The 20,721-nt window shown below is 43.9% G+C and overlaps 1 protein-coding gene and 1 pseudogene across 10 annotated transcripts in view; one reads left to right on the top strand and one right to left on the bottom strand.

Annotated features, from left to right (window-relative positions):
• Window positions 1–20,721, top strand: part of TRIM38 (tripartite motif containing 38) — a 183,565-nt gene that overhangs the window by 148,459 nt on the left and 14,385 nt on the right. For 2 of the 10 annotated variants that reach the window (XM_017970839.4, XM_002746128.6), the window contains exon 1: window positions 18,364–18,451. The exons of 6 other annotated variants lie outside the window; for them this stretch is intronic. The gene's annotated coding sequence lies outside the window, so the exon portion shown is untranslated. Of the gene's footprint in view, window positions 1–18,363; window positions 18,678–20,721 lie in introns of those variants that run through there. 2 more of the 10 variants (XM_017970837.4, XM_017970838.4) reach the window with 2 other exon arrangements.
• On the bottom strand, window positions 6,028–6,814 carry LOC100391192 (proteasome activator complex subunit 3 pseudogene; annotated as a pseudogene).

Here is a 20,721-nt window from a genome sequence, read left to right as displayed (position 1 = left end):
TCTTTAGCTGAGGTTGTAGTTTTAATGTATTGCTTCCTGAACCTATTCCAATGCAAAAGCTCTAAAAGAACTCAGCCTCCAAAAATCCCTTGATCTGCTGCACTGTACCAAATGTTCATCTTAATGAAATACAAGATTTGTTTCAGGATCTCAAGCCCAATATTTTCAACAGTCGACTTCCCAGTTTCCAAGGTTCACACAGGAGACTGGCAGTGGGCGCATTCCAAGGTCAGCAGTTTTTATCCAGGAAGGAACCTCAGAATCACTTGGGGAATCTTAGCAGCATACACAACAGTTTTCTCAGGAGTGAGGCTCAGGTATGTGGATGGCAATAAAACTTCCCTTATCAAAAAGCTGCCCCAGCACGACAACTGGAGACTGCTTTTTAATCATACAACTTGGCCTTACCTAGTGGTTCTCAATTTTGAATGAACATTCAAATTACAAGCGTAGTTGGTTTTTTTGTTTTGTTTTGTTGAGATGAAGGAAGTGAAGGAAGTCTCACTCTGTCACCCATGCTGGAGTGGAGTGGCATGATCTTGGCTCACTGCAACCTCCGCCTTACAAGGGTAGTTTTAAACAGCTCTAGTGCCTAAACAAGACTCCAGAGATCATGACCCCTAATCCTAACCCTACCCTGTGGTACTCACTTTATTCATAAGGCAGGGGGATCGCTTGAGCCTGGGAAGTTGAGGCTGCAGTGAGCAATGATAGAGCCACAGCACCTCCAGCGTGGCCGACAGAGTAAGACACAGTCTCTAAAAACAAAACAAAACCTTCCTATTTTAAAATAATTTCAAACATTTAGAAAAATCAAAAAAACAGTACAAAGAACATTCATACACTTTTTATCTAGATTGTTAATATTATGCCACATTTGCCTTTTCTCTACCTATCTATCTATTTATATGTCTTTACATCTCTTTATATACTTGCTGAAACATTTGAAAGTTGCAGATATCATCTTCCTATATTACAATACTTTATCTTTAAATTCAAATTCAGATTCCACCAGCTGTCCCAATCATATATCTCACAACACATTTCCCCCTCAATCCAGGATCACAAATTGGATTTGCTTGTTATTTCTCTCTAGTATCTATTAACCTGCAACAGTTTCCTAGCTTTTCGTTACCTTTCATGATGACGAGTTTTTAAAGGGTACAGGTTCGGGTTAGGTGCATTGCAGATTAGTTGAGTTGTAAAACTTCACAACAAAGTGCCAAAGATGACTTGGTGGCAGAGCTCACAACAGGTTGGAGATGCATAGGAGCCGCCGAGAAGGGTCTGGTTCAAAGGCCAGGGGTCGCATCGTTGCACAACTGCTCTATCAGCTGTAGGTCTGGGGACTTGGTAGCATGTCTGTGGCCCTAAAGTGTGTGGAGGATGTTGAGAATTTGCCTCGGATGGCAGACTTACAGGAAGGCAGGTTGGTATGAGGCCTGTCTAAAGTTCAGTTTGGCTATAGAGTTAGGGAAGGGTTTTAGGCCATGTCTGGGTAGAATCAAATTCAGCCAGCAAGTAAGGGGTCTTTTGGAGGTGAGCTTATGCGGTCTGGGGCCCTTCGAGGACAGCAGACTTGATGGGGAAGGGCTCTCCTAGAAGAATCTAGTTTAAAACGAGCAAACCACGCTGGTTCATTCTCCACCTTATCCTGGCACTCCCTAGGCTCACTGGTGGTTTTGGATTTGTCCCATCCCTGCAATTACTCCATAAAGGGAAGGTGCAAGGGAGAAGGGAGGAAAGAGATGTGAGTTCTGCCAGATGCTTCATTGTTTCATTCCCAGATTTATTTGAAACCAACCCACCTCCGGTACTTCATGCTCTCCAAGCTCATGGTCCTGAAACTTCACATTTACATAATATGGAATATTTTTTTATTACCTTTGATATTTTTGCAAACAACCTTTCTGGAATTCCTGGACCCCCTCCTTCTCCTGGCGAACTTTTCCTTCTCCAACACATGGCTCAGCCATTATCACCTGCAAAAGTGGTTCTTCCAGTGCTTTATTCCTCTCTCAGCGTCAGCACTTTGTCTTAACTTGTTACAGCATTTAGAATGTAATGTTTTGTTTTGTTTTTTAAAACACATCTTGGCTTTCTGAAACTTATACAGAAAATAATTTTTTTCCGTCAATAGATAAATGGTGAGGGTCCAGCCTAATGTCTGCCACAGAGAAGCCTAATGTCCAGCCTAATGTCAATAAATGTTTATTGTGGCAAAAATGAATAATTTTAAAATGATGCAGTGCTTAGGTAAAATTAGGATTATTAGCTTGAATCGTTTAAAATCACCATAAGAACCACATTAAATTTACGTGCTTTAACACTGGTGAAAGAAGTAATTCTGCTGTCTTAAGGGCAAAACTATATGAACATAGCCACCAGAAATACAGGAGTGCCATCTATTGGCAAACTTGTTAGCAGGCAGAGAAGACGCTGAGAACCCACGTAAAATATACTTGAAGTCATGTGCCCCTTATGTAGGTTATGTAAAATGTGGAAGAAAGATGGAAACAAAATTGAGAGACATGGTTATGGCATTTTCCAGAAAAATCGGAAAATATTTTCTTCTAATAATCCATGCAAAATTTAATGACATTTTTTAATGCAGAAGAAAACAGTGTAACAGAAAGCATTATAATTATGGCAAATTGTTGAAAGCTTTCTCCACTCCTGCCCTTTCCACCCAGAGTAGGAATGAAATAAGGATGTCAATTATCACACTTTATGTTCAATACTGTATGGGAGATGCTAGCCAGTGTACTATGGAAAGAAAAATAAATGTTAATGTTAGATGTTAATGATGTAAATATTTCAGTTGAAAGGCAAAGATTGTTAGAATTGATTTAAAAGTGCAAGAACCAAACATATGTTTGCTAGAAGTGACACATCTTAGATATAAAAGCACTGATAACTTGAAAATAAACATATTAATAAATATATACTATGCAAACAGAAAGTATAAAAAGACCAGAATGGTTATAATAATAACAGCTAAATTAGAGTTTAAGACAGAGTGTTACCAGAGACAGAGTGATATTTTGCATTGTTAAAACGGTCGGTTCCCAGCCTAGCCAACATGTCTCTACTAAAAAACAAAAATTAGCCAGGCATGGTGGCACATGCCTACAATCCCAGCTACTCCGGAGGCTGAGGCAAGAGAATCACTTGAACCCACAAGGCGGAAGTTGCAGTGAGCCAAGATTGCGCCACTGAAATCCAGCCTAGGCAACAGAGTGAGACTCTGTCTCAAAAAATAACAATAACAACAAAGGGTTAACTCATCAGGAAAACAGCAATCACAAATGTATGATTGTAACAACAGAGTTTCAAAATACATAACAAAATATCATAACAGAGTTTTAAAATAAAGTAAAAATGGAAAAAATATTTGGAGAGTTTAACAGTCTTTTTTTGGTAATGATGTAATAACTAGACAAAATATCAGTAAAGACACAGAAGATTTGAACAATCTTATCTGTTGTCTTGAGCTAATTGATTTACAGAACATTACAGCCAATATTTGCACGCACATTTTGCTCAAGTACACATGATATAGTCATCATGATAGATCATATTCTCTTTCTTCTTTCTTTCTTTTTCTTTTAGAGGTCAAAGTACCCGTAATAATTTCTTGACATGGTAAAAGAATTTTATGTTACGATCCAAGGGTGGTAGGGTGAGGAGGAGGGCAGCGGAACAATCCAACAGACAAAAGGGAAATGAGAAGCACATGGTGGGAAGAGGGAAGGGTTTCAGCTGGAAGGGATCTGGAGGGTGGGTGAGGGCACTGCCCAACTAAAATACAATTGGTTTGTTACTGAGTACTATTCGTGGGAAGACAGCATCCTGACTCCTTCTCTACAGAATATTGGGGGTAGAAGAAAGCCAGGTGGAAATATATTGGGGGTTGGAAGACAGAGACAGGAAGAATAAAAGTCAGAAACAGACACTGAGAGTCACTGACAGGCTGACTGCAGATACCAACTCTCCAGCAGTGGTGGAATAAAAGAGCTGGGGGCTGATGGGGATTAACACAAAAGCTATTAACAGTTAAGTGATATCTCTGGAAAATTCAAGAGATAGGAGGCAACTCTTCTATAGTTTTCACTTGCCTAACGCATTTCCACATACACACATGTATATGTATGTGTGTGCTTGCACACTATAAATAAGAGAAATAGTTCCCAAAAGGAAAGCCCAACATGAGCAGCAGCATCTGGACCTCACACTTGCAAACGCCTTCACCGCAGCTGACAGCGAGGAGTCAAGAGGACCAGCTTTTGCAATATTGCCAAAAAGGGCTGAGTCAGAGAGGGACAGGCCTTCTCCTAGTCCTCTGCTTCTCATCTCTCTGTTCTCCACCAACTCACCCTGGGTACCAAGAGGCTACAGTATCAGGAGGGAGGACAGGCCCAAGACGTTTGTCTGGGTAGATGACAACTAAGACAGCCATCATCTCCTGAAAGGTATGTGACAGGGATCGTGGAAAGGGAGGGTATGTTAGGTAATGGAGTAGGAAGGTGTGTGTGCACATCTGTATGGGTGTATACAGCACACATATATGTGTATGTCTGTATGGGTGTATACATGCACACATATATGTGTATGTCTGTATGGGTGTACACATGCACACATGTTGTGAACTGAACGCGAGCCCGGGAATCTCGTCCAGCGAGGGTCCCAAACCTGGAAGAGAGCGTGCACCAGAAAAAAGGAGAAAGAAAAGAGCGAGGTCTGGAGGGCCACATGAGCTATGTCCATGCAGCAATTTTATTTTTGCAATAGGTTCCATTATATAGTTTTCTCCTTAATGTTGTTTACCTCAGATCAAAATACTTGAGTTAAGTCACAAGGTAGGCAAGTTAAGCCCACTAAGTAAGTTACGCCCAGTAAGTAAGTTACGCCCAGTAAGTAAGTTACGCCAAGTAAGTAAGTTACGCCCAGTAAGTAGGTTATGCCCAGTAAGTAGATTACGCCCAATAAGTCAAGGTAAGTAAGTTACACCCAGTAAGTTACGCCCAGTAAGTTTCGCCCAGTATATACTTAATATTTTACAGTGAATGTAACAAGGGTCCAAAATGAACACAATGAAACAATAAACCATAAAAGCCGAAAGTGGACACAATGCCTCCCACAAGTCCTCATATCCATAAAGTAATGTCTGTTAATTATTTTGAATAACATAGTCCCTCTCTCTGTTCCTGCTTTCCCTCAGCTCGACTCCCCCAACCAGGGATCTGTGTCTTGGCTCAAGCTCACCGTATGGCGAGGCCCATTTCCTAGGGGCCTCACACGGGAGCGATCCCCACACACACATATATGTGTATGGGTGTATACATGCACACATATATGTGCACGTCTGTATGGGTGTACACATGCACACATATATGTGCATGTCTGTATGGGTGTATACATGCACACATATGTGCATGTCTGTATGGGTGTACACATGCACACATATATGTGTATGTGAAAACTCCCATCATAAAAACATCTGAAGGAGCTTGGGAATTGACTGAAGGCCTAAGGTGTTTCTTGTCATGATCAAGAGTCAAGGTGGAATGGACACAGATGCGAAGCCCTGAGTCACCACCAGGGCAACTGTGGGAGGATCCAGTGCCCCACAGAGGAAAGAGACAGTAACTTCATGTGTAGAAGACAAGTTGTTTCCCTCCGCCACCCCAGTTGCTAAAAAACACCTGGCACTTTCCTTCCAGTTCCCTCAGCTTTTAACCAACTAATCATCAAAAGGAAGAAAACATAAAGCCCAAGACAAATGAGGGAAGAGAAGAGTGGAAACACAAGTATTTGTATGCCAACATCGTGCACACACAAACCTTGAGTTGTCCAGAAATTAGGACAGGCTGGGTGTGGGGTATTAGGGAAGGAAATAGAAGAGTTCCTGAGGCCTGAAAAAAGAGGTAAACACCTCACAGAACTAGATGAGAATTTCATTAGACTCTAACTAAAAACAGAGGTGTCATTACTATTTCCAGCCAGTTTCCCCATCACGATAGTATGTTACAAACCAAGGCAATGTTGGTCTTGAGCCAGACTCACAGAGTCCCCTCGCCTCAGGGGCCGTTTGATCTTCTCAGTATTTTTCAGGATCATGGCATGTAGAGCGACATATTGATTCCTCAGCTCTGATATGATGAGCCAAAGGCTGATATATTCTTTCTCATCAATCTCTGTCATGGTGCGGCGATAGTCCTGAACGTGGGGGTATTCAGCTATTTTAGAAACCAGTTTGGCTCTTGTAATATAGTATCTAGAAATCGGTCCAGATAAGATGCAGCTTCACTCTCAACAGATCTTAGTTCGGCAACTGTTTCCTCCTGAATGGACACCCCAAAGTTGTTTCCATCTTCTATCCTGGGAATCAGGAGCTGTACCCACATTCTGACCGCGTTACATTTCTCAGTCAACAGCGGATCTCAGGTTTCACTTTCTCAATAACGTGCACCAGCTGCTGGTTGCTTTGCAGTGTCCCATTGGGCACGACAAACACCTTGATTCCTTGGAAAGCTTCTTCACACTCATCCAACCTACGCTTCTTATAAGTGCGACCATCCAGTCCATCATGGCTATTGGTGAGAAGAATGGGGTCAGGGACTGGGAGACTCATGTCAGAGTGGATCTGTGCTTGATCATGGATGTTTAAGATTGGTTCCTTCAGAAAACTATAAAGTTCTAATAACTTCTTTGTGAAAAAATTTGCCATCAAGTCTGCCTCTCTTGTGATCTGCTCCCTGAAAGAATCAACCTTGAGCTTCACTTCCTGATCCACCTTCAGCAACGAGGCCATGGCCGGCCGGGCCGTGTCCAATCCGCTGGTCACCAGAGGCGCTGTGGACGCCGGGGAGGGGACCGGGGGGACCTGAAGAATCTCGGCTGACCTCGGGATCCAGCCTCCCTCGCTGGCTCACTCACTGCTCACTCGTTCCTCCCTCCGCACCGTCTGCCCAGTCACTCTCTCACTCGCCCTCCCAGCTTTCACCGCTCATGCTGGAAATTGCCCTTTTTTCTTTTATTTTTAGTTGACATGTAATAATTGTACATATTTATGGGATAAAGAGTGATATTTTGATATGTGTACACAATGTATAGTCATCAAATCAGAGTAATTAGCATATCCATCATCTTAAACATTTATCATTTCTTTTGTTGTGACCATTCAAAATTTTCTTCTAGCTTTTTGATAATACACAATAAATTATAGTTAACTGTATGCACTCTACAATCGTGCAGAACATCAGAACTCGTTTATCCAATCTAGCTGTAATTTTAACCAACCTCTCCCTATCCTCCCCTCCTTTATTACCGAATGGCCATTATTTCTGGCTTAAAGGTAATCTCCCAGGTGCTCAGAGAGAGGAAACTTCAAAGACAGTTGTGGAGGGGGAGGGAAGAGAATCAACGAATGGCAAAGGTCACAAGGATATCAACCAGAAAGTGCTCATTCGCTAAGCCCAGATTGAGCCTGGGCTGCTATTGTAAAATGACAGATTCTTAGCTGCTGAGTTGTGGCATTGGGCGGTTTCTATTGCCCTTCCCAGAAAGAGTCCTGAGCTTGCAATGGCTTGAGATGATTTTAAGAGCTAACTATGACATAAATCCCAAAATTCCAGTTCCTTGGATGGCAGAAACCAAGAGAAAGTACAGCCACGTGGTTACAAGGTCAAGCTCCAAAGGACATAAAACAGGATGAGAAGGAGACTTCATCCAGTTTTTAAATTTTTCAGGGACCTGTATCAAACTTTGCAGCTGACTAGTTTACTGGGCTGGCTTGAACAGCAGGCTTATGCAGTCCTAAGCCTGTTTTCTATCCTAAGGCATCCCTCTTTATGACAGAATGATACAGAAAGACAAATTGATAGACAAAGTATACCAGATTCATTACAATTTAACACTAGCCCCACAAATCCTTTTTCCCATTAATCAAAACTTTACACACGTGATAAACAGTGATTTTAACCATCCATTCCGTTTTCGCAAAGAGAGAGAGGCCAGAAGCCTGACTGGTAAGAAATCTTTACCCATTTGCTGGCATTCCAGGTTTCTGGGTTCTCTTTCCCTGAGCAGCCCTAGCAGCCCTGTTTGCTGCAAAGCCCTGGGGGCCAAGCTACCACACAAAGGAAAACCATCTTTTTCTGTTTCATGGAACCACAGGCAAATAAATGCCTCTCGTTCTTGTAAGATGCTGCCCAATGGTTGCATGAGGTAACCAAATCAACATTTTCCCCATTTTGGTCAGAGCAGTGTACATGTGACAAAACAGACATTAGCCACTCCACTTAGCACGCAATATCCAACTGCCAAGGCTCAAACTTGCCCCCAGATGGGCCCTTTCATCTTTAATCCAGCCTGTGACCAGGAGTTTCAACACGTGGTCTCTGAGCAAGATGGTTGCCCCAAGTAGCAGAAAAGATAGAAAAGAGAAAGCAAAGGGAGAAAAGCGTTGCCTGTGGTGAGGTAGGGAAGGTGAAGAATTCATAGAGGCCAGAGAAAGACCCACCCATTGCAGCAACACTGAATCCAAAGTTCAGGTGGCTGCTTGTCACAGTACAGGGATCTTTCCTAGCCGTCCCATCACCTCTCAAACTTCCCCCTTTGGGGAGAAGAAAAGTTCCCCATGCCCCATAATCCTGTGCATGCCTAATCCTGTCACCCATAGCTATCAGCAAAGAGCACAGGGCGGATTAATCTAAAGAGAACAGCAATTAACATCCCATAATGCTAAATCCATTTTTAACCACGAGAGAGTTTACTGAGAGGGGCTTCTAATCCCTTAAATCTTAAGAAGGACTCTAGCTTCCTAAATTGGGTCTTAAGCCCAAGTTCAGTCAAGTGTCCTTGCCTTTTATTAAGTGGGGCCTGAAACCATCTTTGTCTTAGGAGAGACCCTGTCTCCCTTAAGCTGCACCTCTAACCCAATCCCATCCTTTACCCTGGTCCACACAACTTACCCAAAGTCAGCCAATCGGTGTTTCAGTCTGTTTCCTTTGGCTTCCGGGTCTGCTCAGTCTCGTTACTTTGTGGTCACCAGAAAGATGCTACCAGAAAGAAGTCTTGACCCAGACCCCAAGACAGGGTTCTCGGATCTCACACGAGAATTTGGGGCAAGTCCATACGGTAAAGTGAAAGTAGGTTTATTGAGAAAGTAAGGAAATAAAAGAACGGCACTCTATAAGCAGAGCAGCAGCACGGACGGCTTGATGAAGGATACTTATAGTTATTTCTGGATTATCTGCTAAACAAGGGATGAATTATTCATGAGCTTTCCAAAAAAGGGATGGACAATTTGCAGAACTGAGGGCTCTTCCCCTTTTTAGACTATATAAGGTGAATTCTGGATATTGCCATGGTATTTGTAACTGTCACGATGCTGATAGGAGTGTCTTTTAGCATGTTAATACATTATAATTAACATATAATAAGCAGCGAGGATGAACAGAAGTCACTTTTGTGGCCATGTTGGTTTTGTTGGGTTTTGACTGACTTCTTTACCACAACCTGTTTTATCAGCAAGGTCTTTGTGATGTGTACCTTGGGAGGACCTCCTATCTCATCCGGTGACTAAGAATGCCTAAGTTACAGGGAATGCAGCATAGCAGCTCTCAACCTTATTTTACCAGGCCCCTATTCAAGATAGAGTCGCCCTGCTTCAAAGGACTCTGAGAAGCCTGTCTCCTTGCAACCTGGAATTCCTGGGCTGAAGCCATCTTCCCACCTCAGCCTTCTGAGTAGCAGGGACTACAGGCACACACCACCATGCCTGGCTAATTTTTTTGTATTATTATTATTATTTTATGAGATGGGGGTCTTACTGTGTTGCCCTAGCTGGTCTTGAGCTCCTAGGCTCAAGCAATCCTCCTGTGTCATCCTCCCAAAGTGTTGGGCTTGTCAGAGGCATTTGAACCAGAAAGACTCCATCTTGAATAGGAGCTGGGTGAAATAAAACTCAGTCCTGCTGGGCTGCATTTCCAGTAAGGTAGGTACTGTAAGTCGTAGGATGAGACAGGCAGTCAGCACAAGATACAGGCCATAAAGACCTTGCTAATAAAACAGGTTGCAGTAAAGAAGCCGGGTAGGCCAAGCACAGTGACTAATGCCTATAATCACTTTGGGAGGCTGAGGTGGCTGGAGCCATAGTGAGACCCCATCTCCCTTGAGCCCAGAGTTGGAGATCAGTCTAGGCAACATGGCGAAACTTGGTATCTACTAAAAATACGAAACTTAGCATCTCCTAAAAATACAAAAAATTAGCTGGGTGTGGTGGCACACGCCTGTAATCCCAACTACTGGGAGGCTGAGACATGAGAATCACTTGCACTTGGAAGGCGGAGGTTGCAGTGATGGGAGATCGAGCCACTGCACTCCAGCCTGGGCAACAATGAGACTCGGTCTCAATAAATAAATAATAACAATAAAAGAAAAGCAGCTGGCTAAAACGCACCAAAACCAAGATGGTGCTGAGAGTGACCTCTGGTCATCCTCCCTGTGACACTCACACCAGTGCCATGACAGTTTACGAATGGCATGGTAATGCCAGGAAGTTTCTCCATATGGTCTAAAAAAATGGTGTCATGGATAATTAAGAAATAACCATAAAAACGGGCAACGAGCAGCCCTCAGAGCTGCTCTGCCTATGGAGTAGCCATTATTTTATTCCTTTACTTTCTTAATAAACTTGCTTTCACTTTACAGACTCGCCTGAACTCTTTCTTGTGTGAGATCCAAGAATCTTCCCTTGGCCTCTGTTTCTGGACCCCTTTCCGGTAACAGGATTACAGGTGTGAGCCAGCACACCCAGCGTTAGCAAATTTTTATTTCCGTTATATATTTCTTCTTTATTTTCTGTTTTTCAGTTATTATATTTTAAACCCCAGAATTTTTATTTAGAGGACTGTATTAACAAATGGGGAGTACTGGGCTAAGCCTGGCACAAAGCAAATGTGGACAGAGGTCTGGCAAATGTTCCATGCAGTTTAGCTACCTTTAGGTGTATCATGACTAAGTGCTTCTGGGGCTTTGCAGGGAAAATGTCCTCTCAAACCCCCCACTCATTTCCAGCCAGAGCAGGCTTAAGTGAAGAACTCATCTGTGTCATGAGAGATGTATAGAGCAAGGAGACTTTATCTTTGTGGACAGAAAGAGTCGAACTCAGCATTTGAAGAGATTTACTCTGAGCTAAATGTGAGTGACCATGGCTCATGACACAGCCCTCAGGAGGTCCTGAGGACAAGTGCTCAAGGTGGTTGGGATGCAGATTGGTTTTATATATTTTAGGGAGGCATGGGACCAATGAAATAGTTTTAAGAAATTCATTGGTTTGGTCCAGAAAGGCAAGACTACTTGAAGGTTTTGACAATTGGTTGAGCTTGTATAAAGACTTGGGATTAATAGAAAGGAAAACTAGGGGCCGGGCGCGGTGGCTCAAGCCTGTTATCCCAGCACTTTGGGAGGCGGAGGCAGGTGGATCACGAGGTCAAGAGATGGAGACCATCCTGGTCAACGTGGTGAAACCCCGTCTCTACTAAAAATATAAAAAAAAATTAGCTGGGCATGGTGGCGTGTGCCTGTAGTCCCAGCTACTCGGGAGGCTGAGGCAGGAGAATTGCCTGAACTCAGGAGGTGGAGGTTGCAGTGAGCCGAGATCGAGCCATTGCACTCCAGCCTGGGTAACAAGAGCAGAAAAAAAACAAAACAAAGGAACACTAGGTTGTCATAAGAGGTTGTGAAGACCAAAGCTGTACTGTGGGATGAAGTTTTCAGCCAGCAGTCTTCATGTTTCTTCTCAGCCTGAAAATCTGTGTTGATGTTAATGCTGGAGAGGAATAATGAGGCATGTTGGACCCTCACTTCCCACGATGGCCTGAACCAGTCTTTCAGGTTACGTTTTAAAAGGCCTGGCTGAGGAGGAAGTCTGTTTAGATGGCTGGGAGGGCTTAAAATTTTATTTTTGGTTTACACCTTTGCCCATGGAAGTTTTGCTGAAAAATGAACACACAAAAAGGCAGATTCATAAGAGAAAAGGCTTTACAATCCAATCACTCTGTGGTTCTCCCCATGCAAAGTATCAATATCCCAGTGAGATTCAGAAGCTTATATACCAACTTGAGGTTACAGAAAGAATGGGGGCTTGATCCTGGCAAAATAGGTAAATAGGTTATGGGAAAGAGGAGAAGAGAAATTCTGTTGAGGGACAATAAATAACTACCAGGAGAGACTGACTGGATCAGGGAACAGAAATAAATTTGTAAATAGTTCTTGGAATTTAAATGATGCTTCGAGACAGTGAATATCTTATACAAGGGTCTGTTCAGGTATGGCTGCATTCTTGGTCTTGTTTCCTATAACGTAAAATGAGATAACAGGGTGGGAGAAAACAATTGTTCTCTTTATGTACACAGGGAAAAGTCTCTTTAGTCTCTGTTGATCTCTAAGAGTCTTTCATTCGCCCGGCTCAGTGGGTCCTGCCTATAATCCCAGCACTTTGAGAGGTTGAGGTGGGTGGATCACAAGGTTGGGAGTTTGAGACCAGCCTGATCAACATGGTGAAAACTTGTCTCTACAAAATTAGCTGGGCATGGTGGCATGCACTTGTAATCCCAGCTATTCAGGAGGCTGAGGCAAGAGAATCTCTTGAATCTGGGAGGCACAGGTTGCAATAAGCCAAGATCACACCACTGCACTGCAGCCTGGGTGACAGAGCAAGACTCCGTCTCAAAAAAAAAAAAAAAATAGAAAAGTTTAGGTCCGGGTGCAGTGGCTCACGCCTGTAATACCAGAACTTTGGGAGGCCGAGGCGGGCAGATCATGAGGTTGGGAGTTCAAGATCAGCCTGACTAACATGGAGAAACCCCATCTCTACTAAAAATACAAAATGAACTGGGCGAGATCCCAGCTACTCGGGAGGCTGAGGCAGGAGAATCTCTTGAACCTGGGAGGCAGAGGTTGTGGTGAGCCAAGAGTGCAACAATGCACTCCAGCTGGGGCAACAAGAGTTTCACTCTGTCTCAAAAAAAAAGAATCTTTTATTCAAAATAATCATATCAGGAAGCCATATTTTGGGGTGAAATTCACTACTCTCCTTTAGAGATATGGGTACAAACTCTGCAAAAAATGCTAAGACTTTGCTGGGCTCAGTGACTCGGGCCTGTAATCCCAGCACTTTGGCAGGCCAAGGCAGGCGGCTCATCCGAGGTCAGGAGTTCAAGACCAGCCTGGTCAACATGACAAAACCCTGTATCTACTAAAAAATACAAAAATTAGCCAGGTGTGGTGGCAGGCGCCTGTAATCTCAGCTACTCAGGATGCCGAAGGCAGGGAGAATTGCTTGATCGGCAGAGGTTGCAATGAGCTGAGATGGTGCCACTGCACTCCCCTGGGTGACAGAGAGAGACTGTCTCAAAAAAAAAAAAAAAAAATGCTAAGACTTACTTTGGGATGTCCTTTTTCATGCCCATCTTCTGATTAGCTCAAGGCAGTCTCCTCCCAGGTGTTTTGTTTTTATTTTTTATCTCTAAAAAAAGTGTTTTTTGTTTTTTTTAAATAGAAACAGGGTCTTGCTATGTTGGCCAGGCTGGTCTCTAACTCCTGGCCTCTGGTGATTCCCCTCGCCTCAGCCTCCCCAAGTGTTGTGATTACAGGTGTGAGCCACCACACCGGGCTTGGTTTTGTTTTTTTGTTTGGTGGTGGTTGTTGTTTTGATCCTGTAATCCTGTGTCCTTCCCTCCTACCTCTAAGTAATGGTTACTCTCTCGCCTTTAGTCATTTAAAAAGTTTATCGGTAAATGGGTGCAATTTTAGGGTGGTGCAGTGGCTCATGCCTGTAATCCCAACACTTTGAAATGCTGAGATGGGAGGATGATTTGAGGCCAGTTGAAGGTTACTGTGAGTTGTGATCCTACCATTGTGCTCCAGCCAGGGTGACAGTGCAGGAACCTGTCGCTAAAAACAAAAAGTTGCTTTCACTCTGTGATGCTATAAAATTTATTCTAAGCTCTTTGGGGCTCAGAAATGGATACCCTAAAATATGGCATTTGGTCATATTAAAACTGAGGAAACTTCAAAGTCTCTCTGATATCCTTGCCACTAACCGTCTCTCCCAAAACACATCATGGAATTAAAGTTCTTTTATCTGCCTAAGATCCAGACCCACCATAAAGGACAATTATTTTTATTTCCCATCCCTATAAGACCAAGAATGTAACCACAGCTGAACAGACTTTCACAAGATAATGTTGAAGTTAATGCCTGTTCCCAGATCTACTTACTCTCCCTAGTAATGAAAGGAGTTGGCCAGCTTGCTTTAGGCAGACAGTGAGGGATGGTCCCCGGAGAACCTTTGATCTGCCCCAAAATGTTTACACCAGATGTTTTGTGCAGATAAGGGAACTTGCACAAGGGGCTTGCCTAAACACGCCCACAGTGGAAGATTCCTTTCCTTAACACATGTGCAGTTCGGGAAATAAATCAATATGGAGCAGCTCAGTCTAAGGGCCTGCATGCACTAGGAGTACAGGGCGGCGCTGCCAGGAATTTGGCTCTGAAGCCGTGGTATTCAACTGTGAAGGGCAAACCAGAAACGTGTTTTCAGGACCCCTCTCTTTGCTGAGAGCTTTCCTTTCACTTAATAAATTCTACTCCACTCGGTCTTTGATGTCCACGTGCCTAATTCCTCCTGGTCATGACACAAGAACCCAGATCTAGATGAACTAAGAAGCAAAATCCACGACAGTAATCCCATTAACAAAAAAGAATTTCTCTTTTTTCCCTCCCGTAATCCATTGGGCCAGGATGATATATAAGCTTGTAAACCCTGTTAGGAGGTGGGCAATCATGCTATGGTTCTCCCTATGTACATGTTAACAAATTGTGACTTGATTTTTCAGCAAAGTTTCAGAAGCAAAAAGGGAAGTTTCCCTTGACCTCTCTACTCTCTTTTCCCAGCTCTTCTTTTACTTCCTCAGTCCAGAAGCTCATTTTGATTTCCTCAGTCCAGGAGGTCTCAGCCTTATTTTTATTCCCTTTCCATCCAAACCATCAGTATATCCTACAGGAAGGAGAGAAGCAGTTCTCTGGGAAACCAGTAAGCACCATGGGTTCTGATACTTTCTAGTACTGTTTGATATGTTAACATGCCTGCCACCCCTAACACACATGGACACTCACACACCATATAACATGCATCACAACAACACAAACTATGTATCACATACCACACAGCACACACAGTACCATATGCCATGCTACATGCATCATGCACATGTGTGCATACACCTCCTATGATGTGTGTTTAGTGCAATTTAGAAAGTTACTCTTTCATTTAATGCACATCACTATGCTTAGAACTATTCTAGACTCTGGGATTCGTCAGTGAACAATATTGAAAAAAAAAATCCATCCTTGACATAACTTGCATTCTCACGGGGGAAGCAAATAATAAACAAAATAAATAAGTAAAATATTCAGTGATAAGTGCTGTGGGAATAAAATAGATTTGAGAAGGTTTGGGAGGAAGCAAGGGGTACACTTGTTAACAAGTGGTCAGGATAGGGTTGGTTGGTCAGAGGTGAAATCTGAAAGAGTTGAGGAAAGGCACTCTAGGGATGTCTGGGTGCTGATTCTTCCCCACAGTGGGAACACACGGTCCAGAGCTTCTTAAGGAGACTCCAGTGACCTACTTCCCATTGTGAGTCTTTGGATTCCTGTGTCCATCCCATAGTCACAGGATCAAGCCTAGCTTTACATATTGGAGATAATGCATTCCTCCATGGGGGGTAGTTTATGTTGATTTCTCCCTAGGCCTGCCTTTGGTGACATATTCCTGAAAGCCCATCTGCACCCCCGCTCTCTGCTTCTAATATTTGCCACTCTCTGCATGAACAAGTCCCTCCTTCCTGCAGTGGGAAACAGGTATGAGGTGGGACAGCTGTCACAATCTGTTTTGCTTTTGTCTTGCTGTTATTATTGGTCATGGTAGTTTGTTTCCATGTTAGCACTCACTGGCTTCCTTTTCCTGATTCTTCAATAGTGTTATCAGATAGGGGGTCCCAACCCAGACCCCAAGAGAGGGTTCTTAGATCTCACATAAGAAAGAATTTGGGGTGAGTCTGTACAGTAAAGTGAAAGCAAGTTTATTAGGAAAGGAATAAAAGAATGACTACTTCATAGGCAGAGAAGCAGCTTGAGCTGCTGGGCCAAGGATACTGATATGGTTTGGCTGTGTCCCCACCCAGATCTCATCTTGAATTCCCATGTGTTTTGTGAGGGACCCACTGGGAGGTAATTGAATCATGGGGGAAGATCATTCCCATACTGTTTTCATGATAGTCAATAAATCTCATGAGACCTGATGGTTTCATAGGAAGGAGTTTCCCTCCACAACCTCTTTCATTGCCTGCTGCCATCCAGGTAAGACATGAGGTGCTCCTCCTTGGCTTCCGCCATGATTGTGAGGTCTCCCCAGCCACGTGGAACTATAAGACCAGGAAACCCTTTTTCCTATATAAATTACTGAGTCTCAGGTATATCTTGATTAGCAGTGTGAAAATGGGGTGATGCAGATACTTATAGTTTATTTACTGATTATGTACTAAACAAGTTAAACTTATAGTTTATTTACTGATTATGTACTAAACAAGGGGTGGATTACTCATGTCTTTTCCAGGAAAGATGTGGGCAATTCCCAGAACTGAAGGTTACTCCTTTTTTTAGATCATATAGGGTAACTGCCTGACATTGCCATAGTATTTGTAAATTGTCATAGAGCTGGTGGGAGTGCCTTCTATCATGCTAACACGTTAGTGTATAAGGAGCAGGGAGGATGACCAGAGGTCACTCTTGTTGCCATCTTGGTTTTGGTGGGTTTGGGCTGGCTTCTTTACCTGTTTTATCAGCAAGGTCTTTATGACCTGTATCTTTTGCCAGTGACCCTTCTCATCCTGTGACTTACAACGTGTAACCTTCTGGGAATGCAGCCCAGTAGGTCTCAGCCTTATTTACTCAGCCCCCATTCAAAATGGAGTCATTCTGGTTCAAACACCTCTGACAACAGGGCAGATCTGGAATGAGCATGTCTGGATAGAGTCACGTCCACAACAATGAAAGTCGTAGATATCTGCAAAGACTCACTGTGGGGCCAAGGATTCTCCTCTCTGTGTGTCCTGGTTGCCTCAGGAGTAGAATGTCCCATGCTGTGCATGGGGTCTGCTACTATCATGCCAGAGCATGATGAATCATAGGTGGCAAAATGGCAGAAGGCTCTGTGAGCATCCAGGAAGGTGCAGTGCTGAAGAGGCTTCTGCTTGGTGTAGGAAGAAAGGAACCTGTTTCACAACCTTGACTTTATTTCGAGTAGTTGGACCAGAGGGACTGCAGCTGGGCCAAACTCCATATTCCCATGGCTATTAGGGTCAGCACCTGATCAGACAGACCAGGGGCCCAGAGTTAGCCCAGTGGCTCCCAGAATTCAAGTTTGACTTCTCACCCACCGGTGTCCTGAGCTCCCCTTACTGGTTCCCTTGGACCACTCCATCTACTTAAGCAAGCGTTTAATATGTTCTTATCATAAATGCCTCTTATAACTCAGACTTATACATGTGATAAGCTCTTACTGTGAGGTAGTAATGCATCTTTCTTCCCCATGAAGTAATCATTCTAACTTGCGTGGTGATGGTACTTTCATTTTGAAGTGGAGAAGCTGGAGCTGAGTCATTAAGGACTTGACCGGGGACCCCCAGTCTTTCCTCCACAGAGCACAAAGCAGAGCAATGGTCTCAGGGATCCCACACAGCTCTAAGCCAATGGGGGCACTCACTGCTGCGTTAGTGACTCCCATTATCTGTCCTGGGTGGCTGACCCTGGCAATTGAAAAAGATCTGAGATCTGCAGGACCGTAAGGAGAAAAAGGAGACACAGAATGGGACAGAGAAGATAGATAGAAGGCTGACTCAGATGCCAGTGAGCCTTACTGCTGTTACCACCCCTTTTCCACCACCCTTCAGAGCAGTTATAAAACCATAAGCAACCTAGAAATAGAAAAAAAAAAAAATAATAATAACATCAGCTAGGAAGGCTTAAGGACTCCCAGGGGAGTTGGTGGTAAAAGTAGAAAGATCTCAGATCCGAGTCTGTGAACTGATTCTCCGCAGGCTTCCTGCTTTTGCATACTTCGTTTGGTCACATGTTAGTTTACTGGGTTATGAATTGGTTCCTTCTTTTTATTGCTGTAAAAGAAGGATATTTTTTCCTACGTTTCCTCCTCCTTTACAGGAGAGACTGAGTGCCAAATATATGAACAACGTCACTAGTTTTCTCCCGAATCTTAGGAGCCCCGCCTCCCGCGGTAGTTTCACTTCTGTTTAATCCAGTCGAGTTGACTTCCTGACCCAGGCCTCAGGAAGTGGCAGCTGCGGAGGGGACTAGCAGCAAATATGTAAGTGTCTGAGCAGTGTACGTTACGGAAAAGGTCCAGACCAAGGTTTTCTCAGTGGATATGTGAGTGTGTGCTGGCGGCAGGTGGGGCGGAGGATATATTTCCTGACCACAGGGACCCTCAAACTCTGAAAATGATCTGGACTAGCTTTGTTTTAGAGCGCTCACCTCTTTTGCCACCCTTTCTGTCACCAAACTTTACATCAAATCTCAGAAGAAGAAGTTAGGTGAGTGGGGCCCAGGACAGGAACCCCGGAGCCTTGGAAGGAGGGGAGCCCCTTCTCCCCAGGAGCATAGTGCCCCTGGCAGAGGGGCCTGGTGTGTCACTGGAGGAAGTAGCCTGCAGAGGAATGCACGCCTTCAGAAGAAACTCTGTGTGGCTCCAAGAGACTGACCTGGTTGCGAGACGAGAACAGCGTACTCGGTGCCTGTCCTCAAACTTCCTCCCAACTCTGTCCCTGTCCTAGAGGAGCTCCCAGGGCTAGGGGTGTGTGGGGTGGGGGTGGGGATGCAGAGAGAGCCCGCTCTCAGAAGGGGCAGACTTTTTTGCTCCTGGTCACTCCTCCGTTGCCTAGGGGGTCCAGCACCCCAAATACCTGGCTTCCCCCATCTTCTTTCTGCCTTCCCTACCTCCTTGGGTCTGCAAACTCTATATTGCAATCACTCTGAACTTGTCACTTGAGATAGGTCCCGTCCTGGAGAAGAGATATTAACAGTAAACTTCCTAGTTCTGCAAGAGCTCTGCTCCGAAGAGATAACTGTTTCTCAGGACCAAACCCTCTGCTTCGCAGCCCGCTTTGCAGTTCTCACTCCCTCAGTTTAGGGAAAGGGCATGAAAAGGATGAACTTGTTCTTCCGGTTTTTCTGGTTGCCTTGATTGCTTCCATTATCCTCCTTGTGGGGTCTCTAGCAAGACCTTATTAGCCAGGGAAGTCATTAGGTGCCCCCCCCCACCTCCCGCCTTGGCAGGAGAGAGACCTATTCACTGTTCTCCTTTCTCTTTCTTTTGCCTATTATACCTCCGTTCCTAAACGCAAAAACAAAAAGCAAAAAAAACCACTTTATTAACCCGTGTTAGTTGTTCTTTGTGGGGGATGGGGGGGGGGGTTTGAGGTGGAGTCAAATTTGATTGTCATGATGGGTATAGGAGCCAAGGGAAAACTTCCTCTTTGCCTTTTGAAAGGTCGCTGCAAAGTGAATTCACAAAAGGCAGGTTGATTGGAAAAAAGGCATACAAATTTATTAACCTGTACATAAGGTAGAATCAGAGTGATTACCCCTCTTCCAATGGGGCTCACATACTTTTATAGCCTTATTTCAGAGAGGAAGGGTGATATGAATATAGGTAATTATGCTGAAGGGCAGTAAACGATGACTAGAGAGAATAAATGAATATTTGGAAAGATGAACGAATGAGAGCAGAGAGTTTAACTTGTAAATGATTCTCTTTGGAAAATGAACGAGCTTGAGAGACAGACATTATTTTGTGAAAGTGTCTGATTAGATCTGGTTACATTCTTAGTCCTCTTTTCTTCAGTACGAAATGAGATAATAGGGGTTGGAAGGAAAGACAATTGTTCTCCTTGGCTTGTCTGACTGGTCTTTATGTAGATGGGAAAAAATCTCTTCCAGCATCTGATCTCTACGGGCCTTTAATTCAAAATACTCATTATACCTGGGAGCCATATATTGGGGTGAAGTTTCCATACTCCTTCAGTGGAATCTATCATAGATTACCCAATTGCCTGGGCATTACTACCAATTACAAACAGTAATTCTGCTACCAATTATTCGTTTTTTGTTTGTTTGTTTGTTTGTTTTTTATTTTTGAGACAGATTCTCACTCTTTCAGCCAGGCTGGAGTGCAGGGGCATGATCTGGGCTCCCTGCAACCTCCCCTCCAGAGCTCAAGCGAGTCTCCTTCCTCAGCCTCCCGAGTAGCTGGGATTACAGATGTGCAACCACCATGCCCAGCTAACTTTTTGTATTTTTAGTAGAGATGAGGTTTTGCCATGTTGGTCAGGCTTGTCTCAAACTCCTAACCTCACGTGATCCACCCGCCTCAACCTCCCAAAATCATGGGGTTACAGGTGTGAGCCGTGCGGACCTGATACCAATTTTTGTTGAAGCAACTAAGAATAGGAAAGAGTTTCACCCTCCCAGAGCTCGCTCTCTCGCGGCTTTTGTGAGGAAGCCTGCATTGCTTCTTTCAGTGTCTGGTGCAAGGTAACTTTCCGTGATAATAGAATGTTGTATATTGGGGCTTTTATG

The sequence above is a fragment of the Callithrix jacchus genome, chromosome 4 (genome assembly GCF_049354715.1).
Source record: "Callithrix jacchus isolate 240 chromosome 4, calJac240_pri, whole genome shotgun sequence".
NCBI lineage: Eukaryota > Metazoa > Chordata > Mammalia > Primates > Cebidae > Callithrix > Callithrix jacchus.
This window is presented reverse-complemented; position numbering and strand designations above follow the sequence as displayed.